Genomic DNA, 13,657 nt, shown 5'->3' with positions numbered 1-13,657 from the left:
GGAGACTGTCTGGGAATCGGTGGTGCGGTTGACTTTTTATTATGTTGTTTAGATATTGTTTCACAATCGATTAAAAAGGACTATGGATTAAAGCATTTAATGCCAATGGCCATTCTAAGCTGAATGTTCCTGCTCTCGTTAGATCGCAGAAGTTACACATCTTAACGCCTCGCTAGTACTAGTGTGGGAGACTGTCTTGGAATCCGTGGTGCGTTTGACTTTTTATTATGTCGTTTAGATTTTGTTTCACAATAGATTAAATAGGACTATGGATTAAAGTATTTAACGTCAATGGCCATTCTAAGCTGAATGTGCCTGCTCTCGTCAGATCGCAGAAGTTACACAGCTTAAGGCCTCGCTAGTACCAGTGTGGGAGACTGTCTGGGAATCCGTGGTGCGGTTGCCTTTTTATTATGTCGTTTAGATTTTGTTTCACAATCGATTAAAAAGGACTATGGATTAAAGCATTTAATGTTAATGGCCATTCTAAGCTGAATGTGCCTGCTCTCGTTAGATCGCAGAAGTTAAACAGCTTAACGCCTCGCTAGTACCAGTGTGAGAGACTGTCTGGGAATCCGTGGTGCGGTTGACTTTTTATTATGTCGTTTAGATTTTGTTTCACAATAGATTAAATAGGACTATGGATTAAAGCATTTAATGTCAATGGCCATTCTAAGCTGAATGTGCCTGCTCTCGTCAGATCGCAGAAGTTACACAGCTTAAGGCCTCGCTAGTACCAGTGTGGGAGACTCTCTGGGAATCCGTGGTGCGGTTGAATTTTTATTATGTCGTTTAGATTTTGTTTCACAATCGATTAAAAAGGACTATGGATTAAAGCATTTAATGTCAATGGCCATTCTAAGCTGAATGTCCCTGCTCTGGTCAAATTGCAGAAGTTACACAGCTTAAGGCCTCGCTAGTACCAGTGTGGGAGACTGTCTGGGAATCCGTGGTGCGGTTGACTTTTTATTATGTCGTTTAGATTTTGTTTCACAATCGATTAAAAAGTACTATGGATTAAAGCATTTAATATCAATGGCCATTCTAAGCTGAATGTGCCTGCTCTCGTCTGATCGCAGAAGTTACACAGCTTAAGGCCTCGCTAGTACCAGTGTGGGAGACTGTCTGGGAATCCGTGGTGCGGTTGACTTTTTATTATGTCGTTTAGATTTTGTTTCACAATCGATTAAAAAGTACTATGGATTAAAGCATTTAACGTCAATGGCCATTCTAAGCTGAATGTGCCTGCTCTCGTCAGATCGCAGAAGTTACACAGCTTAAGGCCTCGCTAGTACCAGTGTGGGAGACTGTCCTGGAATCCGTGGTGCGCTTGACTTTTTATTATGTCGTTTAGATTTTGTTTCACAATAGATTAAATAGGACTATGGATTAAAGCATTTAATGTCAATGGCCATTCTAAGCTGAATGTGCCTGCTCTCGTCAGATCGCAGAAGTTACACAGCTTAAGGCCTCGCTAGTACCAGTGTGGGAGACTGTCTGGGAATCCGTGGTGCGGTTGAATTTTTATTATGTCGTTTAGATTTTGTTTCACAATCGATTAAAAAGGACTATGGATTAAAGCCTTTAATGTCAATGGCCATTCTAAGCTGAATGTCCCTGCTCTCGTCAGATCGCAGAAGTTACACAGCTTAAGGCCTCGCTAGTACCAGTGTGGGAGACTGTCTGGGAATCCGTGGTGCGGTTGACTTTTTATTATGTTGTTTAGATTTTGTTTCACAATAGATTAAATAGGACTATGGATTAAGGCTTTTAATGTCAATGGTCATTCTAAGCTGAATGTGCCTGCTCTCGTCAGATCGCAGAAGTTACACAGCTTAAGGCCTCGCTAGTACCAGTGTGGGAGACTGTCTGGTAATCCGTCGTGCGGGTGACTTTTTATTATGTCGTTTAGATTTTGTTTCACAATCGATTAAAAAGGACTATGGATTAAAGCATTTTTTGATGTCAATGGCCATTCTAAGCTGAATGTGCCTGCTCTCGTCAGATCGCAGAAGTTACACAGCTTAAGGCCTCGCTAGTACCAGTGTGGGAGACTGTCTGGGAATCCGTGGTGCGGTTGACTTTTTATTATGTCGTTTAGATTTTGTTTCACAATCGATTAAAAAGTACTATGGATTAAAGCATTTAATGTCAATGGCCATTCTAAGCTGAATGTGCCTGCTCTCGTCAGATCGCAGAAGTTACACAGCTTAAGGCCTCGCTAGTACCAGTGTGGGAGACTGTCTGGGAATCCGTGGTGCGGTTGACTTTTTATTATGTCGTTTAGATTTTGTTTCACAATAGATTAAATAGGACTATGGATTAAAGCATTTAACGTCAATGGCCATTCTAAGCTGAATGTGCCTGCTCTGGTCAGAATGCAGAAGTTACACAGCTTAAGGCCTCACTAGTACCAGTGTGGGAGACTGTCTGGGAATCCGTGGTGCGGTTGAATTTTTATTATGTCGTTTAGATTTTGTTTCACAATCGATTAAAAAGGACTATGGATTAAAGCCTTTAATGTCAATGGCCATTCTAAGCTGAATGTCCCTGCTCTCGTCAGATCGCAGAAGTTACACAGCTTAAGGCCTCCTTAGTACCAGTGTGGGAGACTGTCTGGGAATCCGTGGTGTGGTTGACTTTTTATTATGTTGTTTAGATTTTGTTTCACAATAGATTAAATAGGACTATGGATTAAGGCTTTTCATGTCAAAGGCCATTCTAAGCTGAATGTGCTTGCTCTTGTCAGATTGCAGAAGTTACACAGCTTAAGGCCTCGCTAGTACCAGTGTGGGAGACTGTCTGGGAATCCGTGGTGCGGTTGACTTTTTATTATGTCGTTTAGATTTTGTTTCACAATCGATTAAAAAGGACTATGGATTAAAGCATTTAATGTCAATGGCCATTCTAAGCTGAATGTGCCTGCTCTCGTTAGATCGCAGAAGTTACACAGCTTAACGCCTCGCTAGTACCAGTGTGGGAGACTGTCTGGGAATCCGTGGTGCGGTTGACTTTTTATTATGTTTAGATTTTGTTTCACAATAGATTAAATAGGACTATGGATTAAGGCTTTTAATGGCAATGGCCATTCTAAGCTGAATGTGCCTGCTCTCGTCAGATCGCAGAAGTTACACAGCTTAAGGCCTCGCTAGTACCAGTGTGGGAGACTGTCTGGGAATATGTGGTGCGGTTGACTTTTTATTATGTCGTTTAGATTTTGTTTCACAATCGATTAAAAAGGACTATGGATTAAAGCATTTAATGTCAATGGCCATTCTAAGCTGAATGTGCCTGCTCTAGTTAGATCGCAGAAGTTACACAGCTTAACGCCTCGCTAGTACCAGTGTGGGAGACTGTCTGGGAATCCGTGGTGCGGTTGACTTTTTATTATGTCGTTTAGATTTTGTTTCACAATAGATTAAATAGGACTATGGATGAAAGCATATAACGTCAATGGCCATTCTAAGCTGAATGTGCCTGCTCTCGTTAGATCGCAGAAGTTACACAGCTTAAGGCCTCGCTAGTACCAGTGTGGGAGACTGTCTGGGAATCCGTGGTGCGGTTTAATTTTTATTATGTCGTTTAGATTTTGTTTCACAATCGATTAAAAAGGACTATGGATTAAAGCATTTAATGTCAATGGCCATTCTAAGCTGAATGTTCCTGCTCTAGTTAGATCGCAGAAGTTACACAGCTTAACGCCTCGCTAGTACCAGTGTGGGAGACTGTCTGGGAATCCGTGGTGCGGTTGACTTTTTATTATGTCGTTTAGACTTTGTTTCACAATAGATTAAATAGGACTATGGATGAAAGCATATAACGTCAATTGCCATTCTAAGCTGAATGTGCCTGCTCTCGTCAGATCGCAGAAGTTACACAGCTTAAGGCCTCGCTAGTATCAGAGTGGGAGACTGTCTGGGAATCCGTGGTGCGGTTGACTTTTTATTATGTCGTTTAGATTTTGTTTCACAATCGATTAAAAAGGACTATGGATTAAAGCATTTAATGTCAATGGCCATTCTAAGCTGAATGTGCCTGCTCTCGTCAGATCGCAGAAGTTACACAGCTTAAGGCCTCGCTAGTACCAGTGTAGGAGACTGTCTGTGAATCCGTGGTGCGGTTGACTTTTTATTATGTTGTTTAGATTTTATTTCACAATAGATTAAATAGGACTATGGATTAAGGCTTTTAATGTCAATGGCCATTCTAAGCTGAATGTGCCTGCTCTCGTCAGATCGCAGAAGTTACACAGCTTAAGGCCTCGCTAGTACCAGTGTGGGAGACTGTCTGGGAATCCGTGGTGCGTTTGACTTTTTATTATGTCGTTTAGATTTTGTTTCACAATCGATTAAAAAGGACTATGGATTAAAGCATTTAATGCCAATGGCCATTCTAAGCTGAATGTGCCTTCTCTCGTTAGATCGCAGAAGTTACACAGCTTAACGCCTCGCTAGTACTAGTGTGGGAGACTGTCTGGGAATCCGTGGTGCGGTTGACTTTTTATTATGTCGTTTAGATTTTGTTTCACAATAGATTAAATAGGACTATGGATTAGAGTATTTAACGTCAATGGCCATTCTAAGCTGAATGTCCCTGCTCTCGTCAGATCGCAGAAGTTGCACAGCTTAAGGCCTCGCTAGTACAAGTGTGGGAGACTGTCTGGGAATCCGTGGTGCGGTTGACTTTTTATTATGACGTTTAGATTTTGTTTCACAATCGATTAAAAAGGACTATGGATTAAAGCATTTAATGTCAATGGCCATTCTAAGCTGAATGTCCCTGCTCGGGTCAGATTGCAGAAGTTACACAGCTTAAGGCCTCGCTAGTACCAGTGTGGGAGACTGTCTGGGAATCCGTGGTGCGGTTGACTTTTTATTATGTCGTTTAGATTTTGTTTCACAATCGATTAAAAAGGACTATGGATTAAAGCATTTTTTTATGTCAATGGCCATTCTAAGCTGAATGTACCTGCTCTCGTCAGATCGCAGAAGTTACACAGCTTAAGGCCTCGCTAGTACCAGTGTGGGAGACTGTCTGGGAATCCGTGGTGCGGTTGACTTTTTATTATGTCGTTTAGATTTTGTTTCACAATCGATTAAAAAGGACTATGGATTAAAGCATTTTATGTCAGTGGCCATTCTAAGCTGAATGTCCCTGCTCTCGTCAGATCGCAGAAGTTACACATCTTAAGGCGTCGCTAGTACCAGTGTGGGAGACTGTCTGGGAATCCGTGGTGCGGTTGACTTTTTATTATGTCGTTTAGATTTTGTTTCACAATCGATTAAAAAGGACTATGGATTAAAGCATTTAACGTCAATGGCCATTCTAAGCTGAATGTGCCTGCTCTCGTCAGATCGCAGAAGTTACACAGCTTAAGACCTCGCTAGTACCAGTGTGGGAGACTGTCTGGGAATCCGTGGTGCGGTTTAATTTTTATTATGTCGTTTAGATTTTGTTTCACAATCGATTAAAAAGGACTATGGATTAAAGCATTTAATGTCAATGGCCATTCTAAGCTGAATGTTCCTGCTCTAGTTAGATCGCAGAAGTTACACAGCTTAACGCCTCGCTAGTACCAGTTTGGGAGACTGTCTGGGAATCCGTGGTGCGGTTGACTTTTTATTATGTCGTTTAGATTTTGTTTCACAATAGATTAAATAGGACTATGGATGAAAGCATATAACGTCAATTGCCATTCTAAGCTGAATGTGCCTGCTCTCGTCAGATCGCAGAAGTTACACAGCTTAAGGCCTCGCTAGTACCAGAGTGGGAGACTGTCTGGGAATCCGTGGTGCGGTTGACTTTTTATTATGTCGTTTAGATTTTGTTTCACAATCGATTAAAAAGGACTATGGATTAAAGCATTTAATGTCAATGGCCATTCTAAGCTGAATGTGCCTGCTCTCGTCAGATCGCAGAAGTTACACAGCTTAAGGCCTCGCTAGTACCAGTGTGGGAGACTGTCTGGGTATCCGTGGTGCGGTTGACTTTCTATTATGTCGTTTAGATTTTGTTTCACAATAGATTAAATAGGACTATGGATTAAAACATTTAACGTCAATGGCCATTCTAAGCTGAATGTGCCTGCTCTCGTCAGAACGCAGAAGTTACACAGCTTAAGGCCTCGCTAGTACCAGTGTGGGAGACTGTCTGGGAATCCGTGGTGCGGTTGAATTTTTATTATGTCGTTTAGATTTTGTTTCACAATCGATTAAAAAGGACTATGGATTAAAGCATTTAATGTCAATGGCCATTCTAAGCTGAATGTCCATGCTCTCGTCAGATCGCAGAAGTTACACAGCTTAAGGCCTCGCTAGTACCAGTGTGGGAGACTGTCTTCCGTGGTGCGGTTGACTTTTTATTATGTCGTTTAGATTTTGTTTCACAATCGATTAAAAAGGACTATGGATTAAAGCATTTCATGTCAATGGCCATTCTAAGCTGAATGTGCCTGCTCTCGTCAGATCGCTGAAGTTACACAGCTTAAGGCCTCACTAGTACCAGTGTGGGAGACTGTCTGGGAATCCGTGGTGCGGTTGACTTTTTATTATGTCGTTTAGATTTTGTTTCACAATCGATTAAAAAGGACTATGGATTAAAGCATTTAACGTCAATGGCCATTCTAAGCTGAATGTGCCTGCTCTCGTCAGATCGCAGAAGTTACACAGCTTAAGGCCTCGCTAGTACTAGTGTGGGAGACTGTCTTCCGTGGTGCGGTTGACTTTTTATTATGTCGTTTAGATTTTGTTTCACAATCGATTAAAAAGGACTATGGATAAAAGCATTTAATGTCAATGGCCATTCTAAGCTGAATGTCCCTGCTCTCGTCAGATCGCAGAAGTTACACAGCTTAAGGCCTCGCTAGTACAAGTGTGGGAGACTGTCTGGAAATCCGTGGTGCGGTTGACTTTTTATTATGTCGTTTAGATTTTGTTTCACAATCGATTAAAAAGGACTATGGATTAAAGCATTTAATGTCAATGGCCATTCTAAGCTGAATGTCCCTGCTCTCGTCAGATCGCAGAAGTTGCACAGCTTAAGGCCTCGCTAGTACCAGTGTGGGAGACTGTCTGGGAATCCGTGGTGCGGTTTTCTTTTTATTATGTCGTTTAGATTTTGTTTCACAATCGATTAAAAAGGACTATGGATTAAAGCATTTAATGTCAATGGCCATTCTAAGCTGAATGTGCCTGCTCTCGTCAGATCGCAGAAGTTACACAGCTTAAGGCCTCGCTAGTACCAGTGTGGGAGACTGTCTGGGAATCCGTGGTGCGGTTGACTTTTTATTATGTCGTTTAGATTTTGTTTCACAATCGATTAAAAAGGACTATGGATTAAAGCATTTAATGTCAATGGCCATTCTAAGCTGAATGTGCCTGCTCTCGTCAGATCGCAGAAGTTACACAGCTTAAGGCCTCGCTAGTACCAGTGTGGGAGACTGTCTGGGAATCCGTGGTGCGGTTGACTTTTTATTATGTCGTTTAGATTTTGTTTCACAATAGATTAAATAGGACTATGGATTAAAGCATTTAACGTCAATGGCCATTCTAAGCTGAATGTGCCTGCTCTCGGCAGATCGCAGAAGTTACACAGCTTAAGGCCTCGCTAGTACCAGTGTGGGAGACTGTCTGGGAATCCGTGGTGCGGTTGATTTTTTATTATGTTGTTTAGATTTTATTTCACAATAGATTAAATAGGACTATGGATTAAGGCTTTTAATGTCAATGGCCATTCTAAGCTGAATGTGCCTGCTCTCGTCAGATCGCAGAAGTTACACAGCTTAAGGCCTCGCTAGTACCAGTGTGGTAGACTGTCTGGGAATCGGTGGTGCGGTTGACTTTTTATTATGTCGTTTAGATTTTGTTTCACAATCGAATAAAAAGGACTATGGAATAAAGCATTTAATGTCAATGGCCATTCTAAGCTGAATGTGCCTGCTCTCGTCAGATCGCAGAAGTTACACAGCTTAAGGCCTCGCTAGTACCAGTGTGGGAGACTGTCTGGGAATCCGTGGTGCGGCTGACTTTTTATTATGTCGTTTAGATTTTGTTTCACAATAGATTAAATAGGACTATGGATTAAAACATTTAACGCCAATGGCCATTCTAAGCTGAATGTGCCTGCTCTCGTCAGAACGCAGAAGTTACACAGCTTAAGGCCTCGCTAGTACCAGTGTGGGAGACTGTCTGGGAATCCGTGGTGCGGTTGAATTTTTATTATGTCGTTTAGATTTTGTTTCACAATCGATTAAAAAGGACTATGGATTAAAGCATTTAATGTCAATGGCCATTCTAAGCTGAATGTCCCTGCTCTCGTCAGATCGCAGAAGTTACACAGCTTAAGGCCTCGCTAGTACCAGTGTGGGAGACTGTCTGGGAATCCGTGGTGCGGTTGCCTTTTTATTATGTCGTTTAGATTTTGTTTCACAATCGATTAAAAAGGACTATGGATTAAAGCATTTAGTGTCAATGGCCATTCTAAGCTGAATGTGCCTGCTCTCGTCAGATCGCAGAAGTTACACAGCTTAAGGCCTCGCTAGTACCAGTGTGGGAGACTGTCTGGGAATCCGTGGTGCGGTTGCCTTGTTATTATGTCGTTTAGATTTTGTTTCACAATCGATTAAAAAGGACTATGGATTAAAGCATTTAATGTCAATGGCCATTCTAAGCTGAATGTGCCTGCTCTCGTCAGATCGCAGAAGTTACACAGCTTAAGGCCTCGCTAGTACCAGTGTGGGAGACTGTCTGGGAATCCGTGGTGCGGTTGACTTTTTATTATGTCGTTTAGATTTTGTTTCACAATAGATTAAATAGGACTATGGATTAAAGCATTTAACGTCAATGGCCATTCTAAGCTGAATGTTCCTGCTCTCCGCAGATCGCAGAAGTTACACAGCTTAAGGCCTCGCTAGTACCAGTGTGGGAGACTGTCTGGGAATCCGTGGTGCGGTTTAATTTTTATTATGTCGTTTAGATTTTGTTTCACAATTGATTAAAAAGGACTATGGATTAAAGGATTTAATGTCAATGGCCATTCTAAGCTGAATGTCCCTGCTCTCGTCAGATCGCAGAAGTTACACAGCTTAAGGCCTCGCTAGTACCAGTGTGGGAGGCTGTCTGGGAATCCGTGGAGCGGTTGACTTTTTATTATGTCGTTTAGATTATGTTTCACAATCGATTAAAAAGGACTATGGATTAAAGCATTTAATGTCAATGGCCATTCTAAGCTGAATGTGCCTGCTCTCGTCAGATCGCAGAAGTTACACAGCTTAAGGCCTCGCTAGTACCAGTGTGGGAGACTGTCTGGGAATCCGTGGTGCGGTTGACTTTTTATTATGTTGTTTAGATTTTATTTCACAATAGATTAAATAGGACTATGGATTAAGGCTTTTAATGTCAATGGCCATTCTAAGCTGAATGTGCCTGCTCTCGTCAGATCGCAGAAGTTACACAGCTTAAGGCCTCGCTAGTACCAGTGTGGGAGACTGTCTGGGAATCGGTGGTGCGGTTGACTTTTTATTATGTCGTTTAGATTTTGTTTCACAATCGAATAAAAAGGACTATGGATTAAAGCATTTAATGCCAATGGCCATTCTAAGCTGAATGTGCCTGCTCTCGTTAGATCGCAGAAGTTACACATCTTAACGCCTCGCTAGTACTAGTGTGGGAGACTGTCTTGGAATCCGTGGTGCGTTTGACTTTTTATTATGTCGTTTAGATTTTGTTTCACAATAGATTAAATAGGACTATGGATTAAAGCATTTAACGTCAATGGCCATTCTAAGCTGAATGTGCCTGCTCTCGTCAGACCGCAGAAGTTACACAGCTTAAGTCCTCGCTAGTACCAGTGTGGGAGACTGTCTGGGAATCCGTGGTGTGGTTGCCTTTTTATTATGTCGTTTAGATTTTGTTTCACAATCGATTAAAAAGGACTATGGATTAAAGCATTTAATGTTAATGGCCATTCTAAGCTGAATGTGCCTGCTCTCGTTAGATCGCAGAAGTTAAACAGCTTAACGCCTCGCTAGTACCAGTGTGAGAGACTGTCTGGGAATCCGTGGTGCGGTTGACTTTTTATTATGTCGTTTAGATTTTGTTTCACAATAGATTAAATAGGACTATGGATTAAAGCATTTAACGTCAATGGCCATTCTAAGCTGAATGTGCCTGCTCTCGTCAGATCGCAGAAGTTACACAGCTTAAGGCCTCGCTAGTACCAGTGTGGGAGACTCTCTGGGAATCCGTGGTGCGGTTGAATTTTTATTATGTCGTTTAGATTTTGTTTCACAATCGATTAAAAAGGACTATGGATTAAAGCATTTAATGTCAATGGCCATTCTAAGCTGAATGTCCCTGCTCTGGTCAAATTGCAGAAGTTACACAGCTTAAGGCCTCGCTAGTACCAGTGTGGGAGACTGTCTGGGAATCCGTGGTGCGGTTGACTTTTTATTATGTCGTTTAGATTTTGTTTCACAATCGATTAAAAAGTACTATGGATTAAAGCATTTAATATCAATGGCCATTCTAAGCTGAATGTGCCTGCTCTCGTCTGATCGCAGAAGTTACACAGCTTAAGGCCTCGCTAGTACCAGTGTGGGAGACTGTCTGGGAATCCGTGGTGCGGTTGACTTTTTATTATGTCGTTTAGATTTTGTTTCACAATCGATTAAAAAGTACTATGGATTAAAGCATTTAACGTCAATGGCCATTCTAAGCTGAATGTGCCTGCTCTCGTCAGATCGCAGAAGTTACACAGCTTAAGGCCTCGCTAGTACCAGTGTGGGAGACTGTCCTGGAATCCGTGGTGCGCTTGACTTTTTATTATGTCGTTTAGATTTTGTTTCACAATAGATTAAATAGGACTATGGATTAAAGCATTTAATGTCAATGGCCATTCTAAGCTGAATGTGCCTGCTCTCGTCAGATCGCAGAAGTTACACAGCTTAAGGCCTCGCTAGTACCAGTGTGGGAGACTGTCTGGGAATCCGTGGTGCGGTTGAATTTTTATTATGTCGTTTAGATTTTGTTTCACAATCGATTAAAAAGGACTATGGATTAAAGCCTTTAATGTCAATGGCCATTCTAAGCTGAATGTCCCTGCTCTCGTCAGATCGCAGAAGTTACACAGCTTAAGGCCTCGCTAGTACCAGTGTGGGAGACTGTCTGGGAATCCGTGGTGCGGTTGACTTTTTATTATGTTGTTTAGATTTTGTTTCACAATAGATTAAATAGGACTATGGATTAAGGCTTTTAATGTCAATGGTCATTCTAAGCTGAATGTGCCTGCTCTCGTCAGATCGCAGAAGTTACACAGCTTAAGGCCTCGCTAGTACCAGTGTGGGAGACTGTCTGGTAATCCGTCGTGCGGGTGACTTTTTATTATGTCGTTTAGATTTTGTTTCACAATCGATTAAAAAGGACTATGGATTAAAGCATTTTTTGATGTCAATGGCCATTCTAAGCTGAATGTGCCTGCTCTCGTCAGATCGCAGAAGTTACACAGCTTAAGGCCTCGCTAGTACCAGTGTGGGAGACTGTCTGGGAATCCGTGGTGCGGTTGACTTTTTATTATGTCGTTTAGATTTTGTTTCACAATCGATTAAAAAGTACTATGGATTAAAGCATTTAATGTCAATGGCCATTCTAAGCTGAATGTGCCTGCTCTCGTCAGATCGCAGAAGTTACACAGCTTAAGGCCTCGCTAGTACCAGTGTGGGAGACTGTCTGGGAATCCGTGGTGCGGTTGACTTTTTATTATGTCGTTTAGATTTTGTTTCACAATAGATTAAATAGGACTATGGATTAAAGCATTTAACGTCAATGGCCATTCTAAGCTGAATGTGCCTGCTCTGGTCAGAATGCAGAAGTTACACAGCTTAAGGCCTCACTAGTACCAGTGTGGGAGACTGTCTGGGAATCCGTGGTGCGGTTGAATTTTTATTATGTCGTTTAGATTTTGTTTCACAATCGATTAAAAAGGACTATGGATTAAAGCCTTTAATGTCAATGGCCATTCTAAGCTGAATGTCCCTGCTCTCGTCAGATCGCAGAAGTTACACAGCTTAAGGCCTCCTTAGTACCAGTGTGGGAGACTGTCTGGGAATCCGTGGTGTGGTTGACTTTTTATTATGTTGTTTAGATTTTGTTTCACAATAGATTAAATAGGACTATGGATTAAGGCTTTTCATGTCAAAGGCCATTCTAAGCTGAATGTGCTTGCTCTTGTCAGATTGCAGAAGTTACACAGCTTAAGGCCTCGCTAGTACCAGTGTGGGAGACTGTCTGGGAATCCGTGGTGCGGTTGACTTTTTATTATGTCGTTTAGATTTTGTTTCACAATCGATTAAAAAGGACTATGGATTAAAGCATTTAATGTCAATGGCCATTCTAAGCTGAATGTGCCTGCTCTCGTTAGATCGCAGAAGTTACACAGCTTAACGCCTCGCTAGTACCAGTGTGGGAGACTGTCTGGGAATCCGTGGTGCGGTTGACTTTTTATTATGTTTAGATTTTGTTTCACAATAGATTAAATAGGACTATGGATTAAGGCTTTTAATGGCAATGGCCATTCTAAGCTGAATGTGCCTGCTCTCGTCAGATCGCAGAAGTTACACAGCTTAAGGCCTCGCTAGTACCAGTGTGGGAGACTGTCTGGGAATATGTGGTGCGGTTGACTTTTTATTATGTCGTTTAGATTTTGTTTCACAATCGATTAAAAAGGACTATGGATTAAAGCATTTAATGTCAATGGCCATTCTAAGCTGAATGTGCCTGCTCTAGTTAGATCGCAGAAGTTACACAGCTTAACGCCTCGCTAGTACCAGTGTGGGAGACTGTCTGGGAATCCGTGGTGCGGTTGACTTTTTATTATGTCGTTTAGATTTTGTTTCACAATAGATTAAATAGGACTATGGATGAAAGCATATAACGTCAATGGCCATTCTAAGCTGAATGTGCCTGCTCTCGTTAGATCGCAGAAGTTACACAGCTTAAGGCCTCGCTAGTACCAGTGTGGGAGACTGTCTGGGAATCCGTGGTGCGGTTTAATTTTTATTATGTCGTTTAGATTTTGTTTCACAATCGATTAAAAAGGACTATGGATTAAAGCATTTAATGTCAATGGCCATTCTAAGCTGAATGTTCCTGCTCTAGTTAGATCGCAGAAGTTACACAGCTTAACGCCTCGCTAGTACCAGTGTGGGAGACTGTCTGGGAATCCGTGGTGCGGTTGACTTTTTATTATGTCGTTTAGATTTTGTTTCACAATAGATTAAATAGGACTATGGATGAAAGCATATAACGTCAATTGCCATTCTAAGCTGAATGTGCCTGCTCTCGTCAGATCGCAGAAGTTACACAGCTTAAGGCCTCGCTAGTATCAGAGTGGGAGACTGTCTGGGAATCCGTGGTGCGGTTGACTTTTTATTATGTCGTTTAGATTTTGTTTCACAATCGATTAAAAAGGACTATGGATTAAAGCATTTAATGTCAATGGCCATTCTAAGCTGAATGTGCCTGCTCTCGTCAGATCGCAGAAGTTACACAGCTTAAGGCCTCGCTAGTACCAGTGTAGGAGACTGTCTGTGAATCCGTGGTGCGGTTGACTTTTTATTATGTTGTTTAGATTTTATTTCACAATAGATTAAATAGGACTATGG

At 41.7% G+C, this 13,657-nt stretch overlaps 51 pseudogenes; all 51 read left to right on the top strand.

Annotated features, from left to right (window-relative positions):
- The first annotated feature begins 287 nt into the window (after positions 1-287).
- On the top strand, positions 288-406 carry LOC142717151 (5S ribosomal RNA; annotated as a pseudogene).
- Positions 407-473: 67 nt separating this feature from the next.
- Positions 474-592, top strand: LOC142717290 (5S ribosomal RNA; annotated as a pseudogene).
- A 67-nt stretch (positions 593-659) lies between these two features.
- Positions 660-778, top strand: LOC142717181 (5S ribosomal RNA; annotated as a pseudogene).
- A 253-nt stretch (positions 779-1,031) lies between these two features.
- LOC142717160 (5S ribosomal RNA) lies at positions 1,032-1,150 on the top strand (annotated as a pseudogene).
- A 67-nt stretch (positions 1,151-1,217) lies between these two features.
- Positions 1,218-1,336, top strand: LOC142717277 (5S ribosomal RNA; annotated as a pseudogene).
- A 67-nt stretch (positions 1,337-1,403) lies between these two features.
- On the top strand, positions 1,404-1,522 carry LOC142717178 (5S ribosomal RNA; annotated as a pseudogene).
- A 67-nt stretch (positions 1,523-1,589) lies between these two features.
- LOC142717408 (5S ribosomal RNA) lies at positions 1,590-1,708 on the top strand (annotated as a pseudogene).
- A 256-nt stretch (positions 1,709-1,964) lies between these two features.
- LOC142717397 (5S ribosomal RNA) lies at positions 1,965-2,083 on the top strand (annotated as a pseudogene).
- A 67-nt stretch (positions 2,084-2,150) lies between these two features.
- Positions 2,151-2,269, top strand: LOC142717395 (5S ribosomal RNA; annotated as a pseudogene).
- A 253-nt stretch (positions 2,270-2,522) lies between these two features.
- On the top strand, positions 2,523-2,641 carry LOC142717228 (5S ribosomal RNA; annotated as a pseudogene).
- A 253-nt stretch (positions 2,642-2,894) lies between these two features.
- On the top strand, positions 2,895-3,013 carry LOC142717257 (5S ribosomal RNA; annotated as a pseudogene).
- Positions 3,014-3,077: 64 nt separating this feature from the next.
- Positions 3,078-3,196, top strand: LOC142717198 (5S ribosomal RNA; annotated as a pseudogene).
- Positions 3,197-3,449: 253 nt separating this feature from the next.
- On the top strand, positions 3,450-3,568 carry LOC142717265 (5S ribosomal RNA; annotated as a pseudogene).
- Positions 3,569-3,821: 253 nt separating this feature from the next.
- LOC142717402 (5S ribosomal RNA) lies at positions 3,822-3,940 on the top strand (annotated as a pseudogene).
- Positions 3,941-4,007: 67 nt separating this feature from the next.
- Positions 4,008-4,126, top strand: LOC142717133 (5S ribosomal RNA; annotated as a pseudogene).
- A 67-nt stretch (positions 4,127-4,193) lies between these two features.
- Positions 4,194-4,312, top strand: LOC142717161 (5S ribosomal RNA; annotated as a pseudogene).
- Positions 4,313-4,565: 253 nt separating this feature from the next.
- Positions 4,566-4,684, top strand: LOC142717306 (5S ribosomal RNA; annotated as a pseudogene).
- Positions 4,685-4,940: 256 nt separating this feature from the next.
- On the top strand, positions 4,941-5,059 carry LOC142717137 (5S ribosomal RNA; annotated as a pseudogene).
- A 253-nt stretch (positions 5,060-5,312) lies between these two features.
- LOC142717293 (5S ribosomal RNA) lies at positions 5,313-5,431 on the top strand (annotated as a pseudogene).
- Positions 5,432-5,684: 253 nt separating this feature from the next.
- LOC142717398 (5S ribosomal RNA) lies at positions 5,685-5,803 on the top strand (annotated as a pseudogene).
- Positions 5,804-5,870: 67 nt separating this feature from the next.
- LOC142717203 (5S ribosomal RNA) lies at positions 5,871-5,989 on the top strand (annotated as a pseudogene).
- A 67-nt stretch (positions 5,990-6,056) lies between these two features.
- Positions 6,057-6,175, top strand: LOC142717144 (5S ribosomal RNA; annotated as a pseudogene).
- A 248-nt stretch (positions 6,176-6,423) lies between these two features.
- On the top strand, positions 6,424-6,542 carry LOC142717195 (5S ribosomal RNA; annotated as a pseudogene).
- Positions 6,543-6,790: 248 nt separating this feature from the next.
- LOC142717275 (5S ribosomal RNA) lies at positions 6,791-6,909 on the top strand (annotated as a pseudogene).
- A 67-nt stretch (positions 6,910-6,976) lies between these two features.
- LOC142717387 (5S ribosomal RNA) lies at positions 6,977-7,095 on the top strand (annotated as a pseudogene).
- Positions 7,096-7,162: 67 nt separating this feature from the next.
- Positions 7,163-7,281, top strand: LOC142717394 (5S ribosomal RNA; annotated as a pseudogene).
- Positions 7,282-7,348: 67 nt separating this feature from the next.
- On the top strand, positions 7,349-7,467 carry LOC142717393 (5S ribosomal RNA; annotated as a pseudogene).
- Positions 7,468-7,534: 67 nt separating this feature from the next.
- On the top strand, positions 7,535-7,653 carry LOC142717237 (5S ribosomal RNA; annotated as a pseudogene).
- A 67-nt stretch (positions 7,654-7,720) lies between these two features.
- On the top strand, positions 7,721-7,839 carry LOC142717229 (5S ribosomal RNA; annotated as a pseudogene).
- Positions 7,840-7,906: 67 nt separating this feature from the next.
- On the top strand, positions 7,907-8,025 carry LOC142717192 (5S ribosomal RNA; annotated as a pseudogene).
- A 67-nt stretch (positions 8,026-8,092) lies between these two features.
- Positions 8,093-8,211, top strand: LOC142717220 (5S ribosomal RNA; annotated as a pseudogene).
- Positions 8,212-8,278: 67 nt separating this feature from the next.
- LOC142717189 (5S ribosomal RNA) lies at positions 8,279-8,397 on the top strand (annotated as a pseudogene).
- A 67-nt stretch (positions 8,398-8,464) lies between these two features.
- LOC142717149 (5S ribosomal RNA) lies at positions 8,465-8,583 on the top strand (annotated as a pseudogene).
- A 67-nt stretch (positions 8,584-8,650) lies between these two features.
- Positions 8,651-8,769, top strand: LOC142717392 (5S ribosomal RNA; annotated as a pseudogene).
- A 253-nt stretch (positions 8,770-9,022) lies between these two features.
- On the top strand, positions 9,023-9,141 carry LOC142717238 (5S ribosomal RNA; annotated as a pseudogene).
- Positions 9,142-9,208: 67 nt separating this feature from the next.
- LOC142717391 (5S ribosomal RNA) lies at positions 9,209-9,327 on the top strand (annotated as a pseudogene).
- Positions 9,328-9,394: 67 nt separating this feature from the next.
- LOC142717168 (5S ribosomal RNA) lies at positions 9,395-9,513 on the top strand (annotated as a pseudogene).
- Positions 9,514-9,766: 253 nt separating this feature from the next.
- LOC142717316 (5S ribosomal RNA) lies at positions 9,767-9,885 on the top strand (annotated as a pseudogene).
- A 67-nt stretch (positions 9,886-9,952) lies between these two features.
- On the top strand, positions 9,953-10,071 carry LOC142717289 (5S ribosomal RNA; annotated as a pseudogene).
- Positions 10,072-10,138: 67 nt separating this feature from the next.
- LOC142717180 (5S ribosomal RNA) lies at positions 10,139-10,257 on the top strand (annotated as a pseudogene).
- A 253-nt stretch (positions 10,258-10,510) lies between these two features.
- On the top strand, positions 10,511-10,629 carry LOC142717159 (5S ribosomal RNA; annotated as a pseudogene).
- A 253-nt stretch (positions 10,630-10,882) lies between these two features.
- LOC142717177 (5S ribosomal RNA) lies at positions 10,883-11,001 on the top strand (annotated as a pseudogene).
- Positions 11,002-11,068: 67 nt separating this feature from the next.
- On the top strand, positions 11,069-11,187 carry LOC142717406 (5S ribosomal RNA; annotated as a pseudogene).
- Positions 11,188-11,443: 256 nt separating this feature from the next.
- On the top strand, positions 11,444-11,562 carry LOC142717390 (5S ribosomal RNA; annotated as a pseudogene).
- A 67-nt stretch (positions 11,563-11,629) lies between these two features.
- LOC142717389 (5S ribosomal RNA) lies at positions 11,630-11,748 on the top strand (annotated as a pseudogene).
- Positions 11,749-12,001: 253 nt separating this feature from the next.
- On the top strand, positions 12,002-12,120 carry LOC142717227 (5S ribosomal RNA; annotated as a pseudogene).
- Positions 12,121-12,373: 253 nt separating this feature from the next.
- On the top strand, positions 12,374-12,492 carry LOC142717256 (5S ribosomal RNA; annotated as a pseudogene).
- A 64-nt stretch (positions 12,493-12,556) lies between these two features.
- On the top strand, positions 12,557-12,675 carry LOC142717196 (5S ribosomal RNA; annotated as a pseudogene).
- Positions 12,676-12,928: 253 nt separating this feature from the next.
- On the top strand, positions 12,929-13,047 carry LOC142717264 (5S ribosomal RNA; annotated as a pseudogene).
- Positions 13,048-13,300: 253 nt separating this feature from the next.
- LOC142717401 (5S ribosomal RNA) lies at positions 13,301-13,419 on the top strand (annotated as a pseudogene).
- A 67-nt stretch (positions 13,420-13,486) lies between these two features.
- LOC142717132 (5S ribosomal RNA) lies at positions 13,487-13,605 on the top strand (annotated as a pseudogene).
- The last annotated feature ends 52 nt before the right edge of the window (positions 13,606-13,657 follow it).

This window comes from Rhinoderma darwinii, unplaced genomic scaffold, assembly GCF_050947455.1.
Source record: "Rhinoderma darwinii isolate aRhiDar2 unplaced genomic scaffold, aRhiDar2.hap1 Scaffold_4552, whole genome shotgun sequence".
Lineage (NCBI taxonomy): Eukaryota > Metazoa > Chordata > Amphibia > Anura > Rhinodermatidae > Rhinoderma > Rhinoderma darwinii.
Note: the sequence above shows the minus strand (reverse complement) of the source record. Positions and strands in the feature narration are given on the sequence as shown.